Raw genomic sequence first — 14,407 nt, forward strand, 5'->3', positions numbered from 1 at the left:
ACAACAGAGGAACTGCAGTTGAAATGACCAGATAGAGAAAGGACCAATAATACTATAATTAATACCAGTATCAGCCGCCAGACTTGAGATTTGCTGAATTGGGCCCACCAGACACCCCCCCCCCCCTCCTGGGTTAAACATCTGAGGAACCACCTAAAACCAAGTTGAAATGACCACTGATGACACTATTCCCAATACGCTTGCCCTATACACAGAATGCATTGCTTCCGTAAGCGCTGATTCTTTGCTCACGGTAAGCAGTGCCATGAAATTGGGCCCAGCTGGAGCTGTTTATAACCGGCTTTCTGTGCTAGCCTTTCAAGCGTAGAATGCCTAGAAACGTGCAGTAGGCACGCACAAAAGCCAAAATTCGTCGCTAACCCATGAAATACGCTTGCCGTATACACAGAATTCCCTGCTTCCGCAAGCGCTGATTCTTTGCTCACGGTAAGCAGTGCCATGAAATTGGGCCCTGCTGGAGCTGTTTATAACCGGCTTTCTGAGCTAGCCTTTTAAGCGTAGAATGCCTAGAAACGTGGAGGAGGCACGCGCAAAAGCCAAAATTCGCCGCTAACCCATGAAATGCGCTTGCCGTATACACAGAATTCCCTGCTTCCGTAAGCGCTGATTTTTTGCTTACGGTAAGCAGAGCCATGAAATTGGGCCCAGCTGGAGCTATTTATAACCAACCGGCCAATTCATAGCTTTTAGTAACAGGGCGTAATCTATTTCTAAGCGCGCGCGAATATATATTTCTAAGCGCGCTTTTTAACAAAAGGGCATTTATGAATGGGAATAAAAGAGTAGTGACTTGTTCTTAAACGTACGTTGCCGTGCGATATAGGCCCTCGCCTTCTGCTCGGGCCTTTATCACCTGGCAACGACCCTGCTGGTTTTAAACGGCCAATAAAGAACTCGTCGCTTCCCTTTTGTTCCCCTATCAAATGTCCATCAATTGAACAGATAAACAGTTCTTGAACTTGGTTCATGAACTGCTCTAATGAACATGTTGTGAACTGTTTAAGGCATGTTCATGGACTGATCATGAACATTCTTGAAAGTTCATCGAGTCAAATTCCATCTTACCTGATGGGGTAGATTGGTTAGATGCATAGAGCTATATATACATACGTATATACAGCTGATGACAATTAGTTAACAACAGGGTGGACCACGTGAAGGTTGTCATCTCCCACCCCACAAAAGGGATCGTAATACATCTGAGTGTGTAACCATTACAACAATTGCTTCTTTGTAATGTTAATTATTATTTATTATTATTATTATTTTATGTTATTATTATATTATAAAACCTTGTTCATGAGTACTCTATACAGCTAAGACAATGGCATGACCTTTGTATACATACAACCTTGTTAATGAGTACTCTATACAGCTAAGACAATGTCATGACCTTTGTAATTATAAACCTTGTTAATGAGTACTCTATACAGATAAGATAATGTCATGACCTTTGTAATTATAAAAACTTGTTAATGAGTATTCTTTACAGCTAAGACAATGTCATGACCTTTGTAATGATAAAACCTTGTTAATGAGTACTCTTTACAGCCAAGACAATGTCATGGCCTTGTATTTATAAAACCTTGTTAATGAGTACTCTATACAGCTAAGACAATTTCATGACCTTTGTAATTATAAAACCTTGTTAATGAGTACTCTATACAGCTAGGACAATGTCATGACCTTTGTAATTATAAAACCTTTTAATGAGTACTCTATACAGCTAAGACAATGTCATGACCTTTGTAATTATAAAACCTTGTTAATGAGTACTCTATACAGCTAAGACAATGTCATGACCTTTGTAATTATAAAACCTTGTTAATGAGTACTCTATACAGCTAAGACAATGTCATGACCTTTGTAATTATAAAACCTTGTTAATGAGTACTCTATACAGCTAAGACAATGTCATGACCTTTGTAATTATAAAACCTTGTTAATGAGTACTCTATACAGATAAGATAATGTCATGACCTTTGTAATTATAAAACCTTGTTAATGAGTACTCTATACAGCTAAGACAATGTCATGACCTTTGTAATTATAAAACCTTGTTAATGAGCACTCTATACAGATAAGATAATGTCATGACCTTTGTAATTATAAAACCTTGTTAATGAGTACTCTTTACAGCTAAGACAATGTCATGACCTTTGTGATGATACAACCTTGTTAATGAGTACTCTTTACAGCTAAGACAATGTCATGGCCTTGTATTTATAAAACCTTGTTAATGAGTACTCTATACAGCTAAGACAATGTCATGACCTTTGTAATTATAAAACCTTGTTAATGAGTACTCTATACAGCTAAGACAATGTCATGAACTTTGTAATTATAAAACCTTTTAATGAGTACTCTATACAGCTAAGACAATGTCATGACCTTTGTAATTATAAAACCTTGTTAATGAGTACTCTATACAGCTAAGACAATGTCATGACCTTTGTATTTATAAAACCTTGTTAATGAGTACTCTATACAGATAAGATAATGTCATGACCTTTGTAATTATAAAACCTTGTTAATGAGTACTCTTTACAGCTAAGACAATGTCATGACCTTGTATTTATAAAACCTTGTTAATGAGTACTCTATACAGATAAGATAATGTCATGACCTTTGTAATTATAAAACCTTGTTAATGAGTACTCTTTACAGCTAAGACAATGTCATGGCCTTGTATTTATAAAACCTTGTTAATGAGTACTCTATACAGCTAAGACAATGTCATGACCTTTGTTATTATAAAACCTTGTTAATGAGTACTCTATACAGCTAAGACAATGTCATGACCTTTGTAATTATAAAACCTTGTTAATGAGTACTCTATACAGCTAAGACAATGTCATGACCTTTGTTATTATAAAACCTTGTTAATGAGTACTCTATACAGCTAAGACAATGTCATGACCTTTGTAATTATAAAACCTTGTTAATGAGTACTCTATACAGCTAAGACAATGTCATGACCTTTGTAATTATAAAACCTTGTTAATGAGTACTCTATACAGATAAGATAATGTCATGACCTTTGTAATTATAAAACCTTGTTAATGAGTACTCTATACAGCTAAGACAATGTCATGACCTTTGTAATTATAAAACCTTGTTAATGAGCACTCTATACAGATAAGATAATGTCATGACCTTTGTAATTATAAAACCTTGTTAATGAGTACTCTTTACAGCTAAGACAATGTCATGACCTTTGTGATGATACAACCTTGTTAATGAGTACTCTTTACAGCTAAGACAATGTCATGGCCTTGTATTTATAAAACCTTGTTAATGAGTACTCTATACAGCTAAGACAATGTCATGACCTTTGTAATTATAAAACCTTGTTAATGAGTACTCTATACAGCTAAGACAATGTCATGACCTTTGTAATTATAAAACCTTTTAATGAGTACTCTATACAGCTAAGACAATGTCATGACCTTTGTAATTATAAAACCTTGTTAATGAGTACTCTATACAGCTAAGACAATGTCATGACCTTTGTATTTATAAAACCTTGTTAATGAGTACTCTATACAGATAAGATAATGTCATGACCTTTGTAATTATAAAACTTTGTTAATGAGTACTCTTTACAGCTAAGACAATGTCATGACCTTGTATTTATAAAACCTTGTTAATGAGTACTCTATACAGATAAGATAATGTCATGACCTTTGTAATTATAAAACCTTGTTAATGAGTACTCTTTACAGCTAAGACAATGTCATGGCCTTGTATTTATAAAACCTTGTTAATGAGTACTCTATACAGCTAAGACAATGTCATGACCTTAGTTATTATAAAACCTTGTTAATGAGTACTCTATACAGCTAAGACAATGTCATGACCTTTGTAATTATAAAACCTTGTTAATGAGTACTCTATACAGCTAAGACAATGTCATGACCTTTGTTATTATAAAACCTTGTTAATGAGTACTCTATACAGCTAAGACAATGTCATGACCTTTGTAATTATAAAACCTTGTTAATGAGTACTCTATACAGATAAGATAATGTCATGACCTTTGTAATTATAAAACCTTGTTAATGAGTACTCTATACAGCTAAGACAATGTCATGACCTTTGTAGTTATAAAACCTTGTTAATGAACACTCTATACAGATAAGATAATGTCATGACCTTTGTAATTATAAAACCTTGTTAATGAGTACTCTTTACAGCTAAGACAATGTCATGACCTTTGTGATGATACAACCTTGTTAATGAGTACTCTTTACAGCTAAGACAATGTCATGGCCTTGTATTTATAAAACCTTGTTAATGAGTACTCTATACAGCTAAGACAATGTCATGACCTTTGTAATTATAAAACCTTGTTAATGAGTACTCTATACAGCTAAGACAATGTCATGACCTTTGTAATTATAAAACCTTTTAATGAGTACTCTATACAGCTTAGACAATGTCATGACCTTTGTAATTATAAAACCTTGTTAATGAGTACTCTATACAGCTAAGACAATGTCATGACCTTTGTATTTATAAAACCTTGTTAATGAGTACTCTATACAGATAAGATAATTTCATGACCTTTGTAATTATAAAACCTTGTTAATGAGTACTCTTTACAGCTAAGACAATGTCATGACCTTGTATTTATAAAACCTTGTTAATGAGTACTCTATACAGATAAGATAATGTCATGACCTTTGTAATTATAAAACCTTGTTAATGAGTACTCTTTACAGCTAAGACAATGTCATGGCCTTGTATTTATAAAACCTTGTTAATGAGTACTCTATACAGCTAAGACAATGTCATGACCTTTGTTATTATAAAACCTTGTTAATGAGTACTCTATACAGCTAAGACAATGTCATGACCTTTGTAATTATAAAACCTTGTTAATGAGTACTCTATACAGCTAAGACAATGTCATGACCTTTGTTATTATAAAACCTTGTTAATGAGTACTCTATACAGCTAAGACAATGTCATGACCTTTGTAATGATAAAACCTTGTTAATGAGTACTCTTTACAGCTAAGACAATGTCATGACCTTTGTAATAATAAAACCTTGTTAATGAGTACTCTATACAGCTAAGACAATGTCATGACCTTTGTAATTATAAAACCTTGTTAATGAGTACTCTATACAGCTAAGACAATGTCATGACCTTTATAATTATAATTATATTAACCTATTAATAAGTACTCTATACAGCTAAGACAATGTCAAGACCTTTGTAATTAAATCACCTCGTTAATGAGTACTCTATGACATTGTCATGACCTTTATAATTGAAATAACCTGGTTAATGAGTACTCTATGACATTGTCATGACCTTTGTAATTAAATAACCTCGGTAATGAGTACTCTTAAACAACCTCCATATTCACACAACACAATGTCATGACCTTTCACATTAAAAGCTTTAAGAGTTACCAACAAAACAACATGGTGGCCACCATGTAAGCTACCCCAGAACAAATACCATGTAAACAATTAGACTAATAAATAATTGAAAGACAAATTAAGTAGTAACAATACAAAACTTAATGTCTAATAAACACTTAAACACACTCCTTAAACATATTGTTCTCTTTTTATTTGTTATGAATTTACTACAAATAAACTTATGTTGTTTCGTATTTTGTAATGAGCAAACTGCATTACAAATTAACTTAACTTGTTTCACGGTTGTAATGCGGTACTTCATTACGCACATGAAACGTTTACATACTTGCAATAAGGTACTTCATTGCAAGCATGTTATAATTACATGATTGTAATGAAGTACCTCATTACAAACATGCAGTTTTTGTATGTGAATACATGAACTTATATAGTACCTCGATACAAGTTTAACATGTATTCTGTCTACATACTTGTAATGAAGTACCTCATTTCAAGTACGTTGACAACAATTCGAAAAGCACATATACTTCCAAGAATGAATTAAACAGGCCAACGAAATGTGAAATCTTCACAAATCTTGTTGTAGCTTGTAGTCAGGCACCCTCTGCGATGTGGCTTGTAGTCAGGCACCCTTTGCGATGTGGCTTGTAGTCAGGCACCCTCTGGGATGTGGCTTGTAGTCAGGCACCCTCTGGGATGTGGCTTGTAGTCAGGCACCCTCTGGGATGTAGCTCATAGCCAGGCACCCTCTGGGATGTTGTCAGGAGCAGGTAGCACCACATCCCCAGCAGAACTGCAGACTCCTGAAATGTATACCAATCGAGTCAAATCAACAAGTGTAACACTGCATGTCTCTATGTGGGTCTGTACATAAGCCCTTTTGATTAATTATGATCAGAATTTGGAAATTTACCTATGTTTGGTGCGCTTCAATCACATGGGATGATGTCCTCTAGGCAGGCACCCTCTGGGATGTGGCTTGTAGTCAGGCACCCTCTGGGATGTGGCTTGTAGTCAGGCACCCTCTGGGATGTGGCTTGTAGTCAGGCACCCTCTGGGATGTGGCTTGTAGTCAGGCACCCTCTGGGATGTGGCTTGTAGTAAGGCACCCTCTGGGATGTGGCTTGTAGTCAGGCACCCTCTGGGATGTGGCTTGTAGTCAGACACCCTCTGGGATGTGGCTTGTAGTCAGGCACCCTCTGGGATGTGGCTTGTAGTCAGGCACCCTCTGGGATGTGGCTTGTAGTCAGGCACCCTCTGGGATGTGGCTCGTAGTCAGGCAACCTCTGGGATGTGGCTCGTAGTCAGGCACCCTCTGGTATGTAGCTCGTAGCCAGGCACCCTCTAGGATGTTGTCAGCAGCAGGTAGCACCACATCCCCAGCAGAACTGCAGACTCCTGAAATATATACCAATCGAGTCAAATCAACAAGTGTAACACTGCATGTCTCTATGTGGGTCTGTACATAAGCCCTTTTGATTAATTATGATCAGAATTTGGAAATTTACCCGTGTTTGGTGCGCTTCAATCACTTGGGATGATGTCCTCTAGGCAGGCACCCTCTGGGATGTGGCTTGTAGTCAGGCACCCTATGGGATGTAGCTCGTAGACAGGCACCCTCTGGGATGTTGTCAGCAGCAGGTAGCACCCATCCCCAGCAGAACTGCAGACTCCTGAAATATATACCAATCGAGTCAAATCAACAAGTGTAACACTGCATGTCTCTATGTGGGTCTGTACATGAGCCCTTTTGATTAATTATGATCAGAATTTGGAAATTTATCTATGTTTGGTGCGCTTCAATCACATGGGATGATATCCTCTAGTCAGGCACTCTCTGGGATGTAGCTTGTAGTCAGGCACCCTCTGGGATGTGGCTTGTAGTCAGGCACCCTCTTGGATGTGGCTTGTAGTCAAGCAGCCTCTGGGATGTGGTTTGTAGTCAGGCACCCTCTGGGATGTGGCTTGTAGTCAAGCACCCTCTGGGATGTAGCTTGTAGTCAGGCACCCTCTGGGATGTGGCTCGTTGTCAGGCACCCTCTGGGATGTAGCTCGTAGCCAGGCACCCTCGTAGCAGGTAGCACCACATCCCCAGCAGAACTGCAGACTCCTGAAATATTTACCAAACGAGTCAAATCAACAAGTGTAACACTGCATGTCTCTATGTGGGTCTGTACATAAGCCCTTTTGATTAATTATGATCAGAATTTGGAAATTTACCTATGTTTGGTGCGCTTCAATCACATGGGATGATGTCCTCTAGGCAGGCACCCTCTGGGATGTGGCTTATAGTCAGGCACCCTATGGGATGTGGCTTGTAGTCAGGCACCCTCTGGGATGTAGCTCGTAGCCAGGCACCCTCTGGGATGTTGTCAGCAGCAGGTAGCACCCATCTCCAGCAGAACTGCAGACTCCTGAAATATATACCAATCGAGTCAAATCAACAAGTGTAACACTGCATGTCTCTTTGTGGGTCTGTACATAAGCCCTTTTGATTAATTATGATCAGAATTTGGAAATTTATCTATGTTTGGTGCGCTTCAATCACATGGGATGATATCCTCTAGTCAGGCACTCTCTGGGATGTAGCTTGTAGTCAGGCACCCTCTGGGATGTGGCTTGTATTCAGGCACCCTCTGGGATGTGGCTTGTAGTCAAGCACCCTCTGGGATGTGGCTCGTTGTCAGGCACCCTCGTAGCAGGTAGCACCACATCCCCAGCAGAACTGCAGACTCCTGAAATATTTACCAATCCAGTCAAATCAACAAGTGTAACACTGCATGTCTCTATGTGGGTCTGTACATAAGCCCTTTTGATTAATTATGATCAGAATTTGGAAATTTACCCGTGTTTGGTGCGCTTCAATCACTTGGGATGATGTCCTCTAGGCAGGCACCCTCTGGGATGTGGCTTGTAGTCAGGCACCCTATGGGATGTGGCTTGTAGTCAGGCACCCTCTGGGATGTAGCTCGTAGCCAGGCACCCTCTGGGATGTTGTCAGCAGCAGGTAGCACCCATCCCCAGCAGAACTGCAGACTCCTGAAATATATACCAATCGAGTCAAATCAACAAGTGTAACACTGCATGTCTCTATGTGGGTCTGTACATGAGCCCTTTTGATTAATTATGATCAGAATTTGGAAATTTATCTATGTTTGGTGCGCTTCAATCACATGGGATGATATCCTCTAGTCAGGCACTCTCTGGGATGTAGCTTGTAGTCAGGCACCCTCTGGGATGTGGCTTGTAGTCAGGCACCCTCTTGGATGTGGCTTGTAGTCAAGCAGCCTCTGGGATGTGGTTTGTAGTCAGGCACCCTCTGGGATGTGGCTTGTAGTCAGGCACCCTCTGGGATGTGGCTTGTAGTCAAGCACCCTCTGGGATGTAGCTTGTAGTCAGGCACCCTCTGGGATGTGGCTCGTTGTCAGGCACCCTCTGGGATGTAGCTCGTAGCCAGGCACCCTCGTAGCAGGTAGCACCACATCCCCAGCAGAACTGCAGACTCCTGAAATATTTACCAAACCAGTCAAATCAACAAGTGTAACACTGCATGTCTCTATGTGGGTCTGTACATAAGCCCTTTTGATTAATTATGATCAGAATTTGGAAATTTACCTATGTTTGGTGCGCTACAATCACATGGTATGTGGCTTGTAGTCAGGCACCCTCTGGGATGTGGCTTGTAGTCAGGCACCCTCTGGGATGTGGCTCGTAGTCAGGCACCCTCTGGTATGTAGCTCGTAGCCAGGCACCCTCTGGGATGTTGTCAGCAGCAGGTAGCACCACATCCCCAGCAGAACTGCAGACTCCTGAAATGTATACCAATCGAGTCAAATCAACAAGTGTAACACTGCATGTCTCTATGTGGGTCTGTACATAAGCCCTTTTGATTAATTATGATCAGAATTTGGAAATTTACCTATGTTTGGTGCGCTTCAATCACATGGGATGATGTCCTCTAGGCAGGCACCCTCTGGGATGTGGCTTATAGTCAGGCACCCTATGGGATGTGGCTTGTAGTCAGGCACCCTCTGGGATGTAGCTCGTAGCCAGGCACCCTCTGGGATGTTGTCAGCAGCAGGTAGCACCCATCTCCAGCAGAACTGCAGACTCCTGAAATATATACCAATCGAGTCAAATCAACAAGTGTAACACTGCATGTCTCTTTGTGGGTCTGTACATAAGCCCTTTTGATTAATTATGATCAGAATTTGGAAATTTATCTATGTTTGGTGCGCTTCAATCACATGGGATGATATCCTCTAGTCAGGCACTCTCTGGGATGTAGCTTGTAGTCAGGCACCCTCTGGGATGTGGCTTGTATTCAGGCACCCTCTGGGATGTGGCTTGTAGTCAAGCACCCTCTGGGATGTGGCTCGTTGTCAGGCACCCTCGTAGCAGGTAGCACCACATCCCCAGCAGAACTGCAGACTCCTGAAATATTTACCAATCCAGTCAAATCAACAAGTGTAACACTGCATGTCTCTATGTGGGTCTGTACATAAGCCCTTTTGATTAATTATGATCAGAATTTGGAAATTTACCCGTGTTTGGTGCGCTTCAATCACTTGGGATGATGTCCTCTAGGCAGGCACCCTCTGGGATGTGGCTTGTAGTCAGGCACCCTATGGGATGTGGCTTGTAGTCAGGCACCCTCTGGGATGTAGCTCGTAGCCAGGCACCCTCTGGGATGTTGTCAGCAGCAGGTAGCACCCATCCCCAGCAGAACTGCAGACTCCTGAAATATATACCAATCGAGTCAAATCAACAAGTGTAACACTGCATGTCTCTATGTGGGTCTGTACATGAGCCCTTTTGATTAATTATGATCAGAATTTGGAAATTTATCTATGTTTGGTGCGCTTCAATCACATGGGATGATATCCTCTAGTCAGGCACTCTCTGGGATGTAGCTTGTAGTCAGGCACCCTCTGGGATGTGGCTTGTAGTCAGGCACCCTCTTGGATGTGGCTTGTAGTCAAGCAGCCTCTGGGATGTGGCTTGTAGTCAGGCACCCTCTGGGATGTGGCTTGTAGTCAGGCACCCTCTGGGATGTGGCTTGTAGTCAAGCACCCTCTGGGATGTAGCTTGTAGTCAGGCACCCTCTGGGATGTGGCTCGTTGTCAGGCACCCTCTGGGATGTAGCTCGTAGCCAGGCACCCTCGTAGCAGGTAGCACCACATCCCCAGCAGAACTGCAGACTCCTGAAATATTTACCAAACCAGTCAAATCAACAAGTGTAACACTGCATGTCTCTATGTGGGTCTGTACATAAGCCCTTTTGATTAATTATGATCAGAATTTGGAAATTTACCTATGTTTGGTGCGCTACAATCACATGGTATGTGGCTTGTAGTCAGGCACCCTCTGGGATGTGGCTTGTAGTCAGGCACCCTCTGGGATGTGGCTCGTAGTCAGGCACCCTCTGGTATGTAGCTCGTAGCCAGGCACCCTCTGGGATGTTGTCAGCAGCAGGTAGCACCACATCCCCAGCAGAACTGCAGACTCCTGAAATGTATACCAATCGAGTCAAATCAACAAGTGTAACACTGCATGTCTCTATGTGGGTCTGTACATAAGCCCTTTTGATTAATTATGATCAGAATTTGGAAATTTACCTATGTTTGGTGCGCTTCAATCACATGGGATGATGTCCTCTAGGCAGGCACCCTCTGGGATGTGGCTTGTAGTCAGGCACCCTCTGGGATGTGGCTTGTAGTCAGGCACCCTCTGGGATGTGGCTTGTAGTCAGGCACCCTCTGGGATGTGGCTTGTAGTAAGGCACCCTCTGGGATGTGGCTTGTAGTCAGGCACCCTCTGGGATGTGGCTTGTAGTCAGGCACCCTCTGGGATGTGGCTTGTAGTCAGGCACCCTCTGGGATGTGGCTTGTAGTAAGGCACCCTCTGGGATGTGGCTTGTAGTCAGGCACCCTCTGGGATGTGGCTTGTAGTCAGACACCCTCTGGGATGTGGCTTGTAGTCAGGCACCCTCTGGGATGTGGCTTGTAGTCAGGCACCCTCTGGGATGTGGCTTGTAGTCAGGCACCCTCTGGGATGTGGCTCGTAGTCAGGCAACCTCTGGGATGTGGCTCGTAGTCAGGCACCCTCTGGTATGTAGCTCGTAGTCAGGCACCCTCTGGGATGTGGCTTGTAGTCAGGCACCCTCTGGGATGTGGCTTGTAGTCAGGCACCCTCTGGGATGTGGCTCGTAGTCAGGCACCCTCTGGGATGTAGCTCGTAGCCAGGCACCCTCTGGGATGTTGTCAGCAGCAGGTAGCACCACATCTCCAGCAGAACTGCAGACTCCTGAAATATATACAAATCGAGTCAAATCAACAAGTGTAACACTGCATGTCTCTAAGTGGGTCTGTACATAAGCCCTTTTGATTAATTATGATCAGAATTTGGAAATTTACCTATGTTTGGTGCGCTTCAATCACATGGGATGATGTCCTCTAGGCAGGCACCCTCTGGGATGTGGCTTGTAGTCAGGCACCCTCTGGGATGTGGCTTGTATTCAGGCACCCTCTGATGCTACAACTGATGCTACAACTGATGCTACAACTGATGCTACAACTGATGCTACAACTGATGCTACAACTGATGCTACAACTGATGCTACAACTGATGCTACAACTGATGCTACAACTGATGCTACAACTGATGCTACAACTGATGCTACAACTGATGCTACAACTGATGCTACAACTGATGCTACAACTGATGCTACAACTGATGCTACAACTGATGCTACAACTGATGCTACAACTGATGCTACAACTGATGCTACAACTGATGCTACAACTGATGCTACAACTGATGCTACAACTGATACTACAACTGATACTACAACTTGTACTACAACTGGTGCTACAACTGGTGCTACAACTGGTGCTAAAACTGGTGCTAAAACTGGTGCTACAACTGGTACTACAACTGATACTACAACTGATACTACAACTGATACTACAACTGATACTACAACTGATACTACAACTGATACTACAACTGATACTACAACTGATACTACAGCTGATACTACAACTGATACTACAACTGATACTACAACTGATGCTACAACTGATGCTACAACTGATGCTACAACTGATGCTACAACTGATGCTACAACTGATACTGCAACTGATGCTACAACTGATGCTACAACTGATGCTACAACTGATACTACAACTGATACTACAACTGATGCTACAACTGATACTACAACTGATACTACAACTGATACTACAACTGATGCTACAACTGATACTACAACTGATGCTACAACTGATACTACAACTGATGCTACAACTGATGCTACAACTGATATTACAACTGATGCTACAACTGATACTACAACTGATACTTCAACTGATACTACAACTGATGCTACAACTGTTACTACAACTGGTACTAGAACTGATGCTACAACTGATGCTACAACTGATGCTACAACTGATGCTACAACTGATGCTACAACTGATGCTACAACTGATACTACAACTGATGCTACAACTGATGCTACAACTGATGCTACAACTGATGCTACAACTGATGCTACAACTGATGCTACAACTGATGCTACAACTGATACTACAACTGATACTACAACTGATACTACAACTGATACTACAACTGATACTACAACTGATACTACAACTGATGCTACAACTGATGCTACAACTGATGCTACAACTGATGCTACAACTGATACTACAACTGATACTACAACTGATGCTACAACTGATGCTACAACTGATGCTACAACTGGTACTACAACTGGTACTACAACTGGTACTACAACTGATGCTACAACTGATGCTACAACTGATGCTACAACTGATGCTACAACTGATGCTACAACTGATACTACAACTGATGCTACAACTGATGCTACAACTGATGCTACAACTGATGCTACAACTGATGCTACAACTGATGCTACAACTGATGCTACAACTGATGCTACAACTGATGCTACAACTGATGCTACAACTGATGCTACAACTGATGCTACAACTGATGCTACAACTGATGCTACAACTGATGCTACAACTGATGCTACAACTGATGCTACGACTGATGCTACGACTGATGCTACGACTGATGCTACGACTGATGCTACGACTGATGCTACGACTGATGCTACGACTGATGCTACGACTGATGCTACAACTGATGCTACAACTGATGCTACAACTGATGCTACAACTGATGCTACAACTGATGCTACAACTGATGCTACAACTGATGCTACAACTGATGCTACAACTGATGCTACAACTGATGCTACAACTGATGCTACAACTGATGCTACAACTGATGCTACAACTGATGCTACAACTGATGCTACAACTGATGCTACAACTGATGCTACAACTGATGCTACAACTGATGCTACAACTGATGCTACAACTGATACTACAACTGATACTACAACTGATGCTACAACTGATGCTACAACTGATGCTACAACTGGTACTACAACTGATGCTACAACTGATACTACAACTGATGCTACAACTGATGCTACAACTGGTACTACAACTGGTGCTACAACTGGTGCTACAACTGATGCTACAACTGATGCTACAACTGATACTACAACTGATACTACAACTGATACTACAACTGATACTACAACTGATACTACAACTGATACTACAACTGATGCTACAACTGATACTACAACTGATGCTACAACTGATACTACAACTGATACTACAACTGATGCTACAACTGGTTCTACAACTGGTGCTACAACTGGTGCTACAACTGATGCTACAACTGATGCTACAACTGATGCTACAACTGGTACTACAACTGGTGCTACAACTGGTGCTACAACTGGTGCTACAACTGATGCTACAACTGATGCTACAACTGATGCTACAACTGATGCTACAACTGATGCTACAACTGATGCTACAACTGATGCTACAACTGATGCTACAACTGGTACTACAACTGGTACTACAACTGGTGCTACAACT

The sequence above is a fragment of the Asterias rubens genome, chromosome 6 (genome assembly GCF_902459465.1).
Source record: "Asterias rubens chromosome 6, eAstRub1.3, whole genome shotgun sequence".
NCBI lineage: Eukaryota > Metazoa > Echinodermata > Asteroidea > Forcipulatida > Asteriidae > Asterias > Asterias rubens.